The following is a 2,587-nucleotide window of genomic DNA, read 5'->3' as shown; positions in this document are numbered from 1 at the left end:
ATTACAAAATAAACATGTAATAATGTTTTAGAGTAGGACCTCAAGCTAGCAAACTCAATTTCTTGCTTTAAATCTCTTAAAAGTAAGGGGCTTTTTCCTAACTGATGGTGTTTGTTATTGCTTTATAAATTCATGTATGTTTATGATTTTTTTATGTTGGGTGCCATTCATTATCAACAAGAGATAAGATAAGTCAAAGAAGTACTTTATTGATGGCAGTATAAAAATACAAATGTTGTATCAAAAAGGCATGCCATTAAACAATACAAATAAAAAATGTAAAACTGTATTGCAGCCAGCATAAATATACATGGAATTGTAAATATAAAATGAACATTTTAAAGAAAATAAATAAACAAGGAAGTACAAATGTTGCATTTAAAAATTAACTAGATAAAAAATATATAATATGTACAATAACTATTAAGGTTTTTTGAAGTATCAGGGAGGAGACGGGCCACGTCGGCTGCCCAGTCAGTCATGGTGCCGTTCCTGCTGGGCCCGATCCTCTCCTCCTCGTTTCCTCTTGCCTGGGTGACAATAAGATAATAATTAGCAATAAGGAAAACACACAGGACAGGTACAGGTCACACAAGGATATAAGAATAACATGTATAAACAGAACAACAGTAAGGTGAACTAAAGAAAGTTCTGGCCCTAGATGTTTACAATGATTGTGAAAGTGAATTACATTATGTCCAGCCTGTTGATAATGAATAATAAAATATATGTATATGATAGGATGTCACACACAACTGTACTAGCTGCTTACTAGCTAAGACTTTACTTGTAACAGAGCATTTCCACACATTGATATAGCTTATTTTAATTACTGACGATGGATGATCCAAGGTTTAAAAAAACAAAACACAATTCCAGTCGTTTTGCCATTTCTATTTCTTACCTAGAACCACACGCTGCGGTGTCGTGATGGCACTCGGTGTTGGTGGTTGAGTCGGTGTCGATTCTTCGGCTGGGGTCCGTTCTGGATTCGATGACGATGTGGACGGAACACTGCCATCACCCGTTGTTCGGGAATGTTCCTCCTCACGAGTCCCAATGTAATCATCTAGAACAGCAAAATGACTTGTTAATTCCACAAACTACTGCAGCACAATACTAAATAGCAACAACAACTATAGAAAAGAAAAACTGAACGTAAACAATGGCATATATGGTGTTAGCAAACAATAGCTCTAGCTAAGGCTATCTGCCTAGGCTATCTGCCTTAGCTCTTCGGGGCTCCATAAAAGCATGGGTTGTCGAACATTAATGTAAGGATAAAATAGACTTCTTTGTTAGAAGTGAGCGTACCTTGCAGGGACTCCAGTAAAGCCGTTGCCGTTTTCCCTACATCGCAGGAAAGTCCTCGAAAATCCGCGTTCGGACATCTGTGCAGAGACATCCTGGAACACTTTCACATTTCGTGTTGTTCCGTCGAGCTCCCGCTGGATTTTATCATCCCCAATGAGATGTAGGAACGTCGTCACCTCCTCGGTCGACCACGGTGTGCTTTTCTTCGACGTTGCCATTTTTGTAGCTCCTCCGTTTACAAAATGCTGCAAGCTTGCTTCTTGATATATATGTGACGCGAGGGATGATCTCGCGCGCGATCTTGTGACGATTCTCTCTGACCAATCAGCAGTCGAGTGTTGACGTCACAGCCCTGGCCTGGTCTGATAGAACCACGATTTTATGGGGCCGGAAAAAGAGGGAAAAAGTACCCGCTAGCCGGTACTAGGCTATATGGAAATGCCACCAAAAACTGGCCTGGCCGCTTGAGGACGGTTCAGGATGCTTAAACGGGGCTACCCGCTGCAGTGGAAATGCGCCATTACTGTCTATGTCAATGGTGACTGTAAAAACTACACTGCGCATGCTCAGAATATTTTCCTATTTAATGTGTGTGGTAAAAAAATAATGACCCTAGGGGCAGTGAGCTGCCATCCCCACCATACGTCATCTCACATAATTCAGAGCTGATTGGCTGTAAGTACGTGTGCCGCGAAAAGTGTGGTGTGTGAAGAGGAGACGAGAGAGCTGCAGTGAGGCGTCCTAAAACCCGGAAGTAAGCTGCGCATGGCTTCCCTCGACAAAAAAGCAACGAGATTTCTCCATAGGATTTTAGAAAATAGCTCCAAATAAGGTCTGTGGGAAACAAACCTGTTAGACAAATGAACGTTTTGTTCAGCCGGATAATATCCACATGTCTACCCTACTTTTATAATTTTCGAATCATAAATCTATTGATTAGATTAGATTTATGATAGACTTTTGAAACTACAAGAACATAAGGAGGACTTTTACAAAAAAGTAATAGAGATGTTTGTCCAGAGGGATAGGCAAATTGACTTAATCTTCAAGTCAAGGTAAGACCGCAATTTTATTGAAAATGGGATCTTACAAAGAGAGAACAATTCAATATTTAAATGATAAAATTACATTTGTTGGGTATCCTTCTGTTGAACTGTCTGTTTAAAATTAATTGAAGCATCAGACAAAAAAAGCTTTTGAAAATAATATTATATTTTGATTTAGGTCAAAATATAATCTTTGTAAACCTGAAGAGTCAGTGCCAGTGCGTCAC

General features: G+C 39.5%; 1 long non-coding RNA gene across 1 annotated transcript; it reads right to left on the bottom strand.

Moving 5' to 3' along the window:
- Window positions 1–300: 300 nt before the first annotated feature.
- Window positions 301–1,520, bottom strand: LOC139433455 (uncharacterized). The gene is made up of 3 exons (XR_011642915.1): window positions 1,315–1,520; window positions 905–1,069; window positions 301–530 (listed from the first exon to the last, which is right to left on the bottom strand). It is a non-coding gene; the product is annotated as an uncharacterized lncRNA (long non-coding RNA).
- Window positions 1,521–2,587: the final 1,067 nt, after the last annotated feature.

This window comes from Pseudochaenichthys georgianus, chromosome 3 (assembly GCF_902827115.2).
Source record: "Pseudochaenichthys georgianus chromosome 3, fPseGeo1.2, whole genome shotgun sequence".
NCBI lineage: Eukaryota > Metazoa > Chordata > Actinopteri > Perciformes > Channichthyidae > Pseudochaenichthys > Pseudochaenichthys georgianus.
Note: the sequence above shows the minus strand (reverse complement) of the source record. Positions and strands in the feature narration are given on the sequence as shown.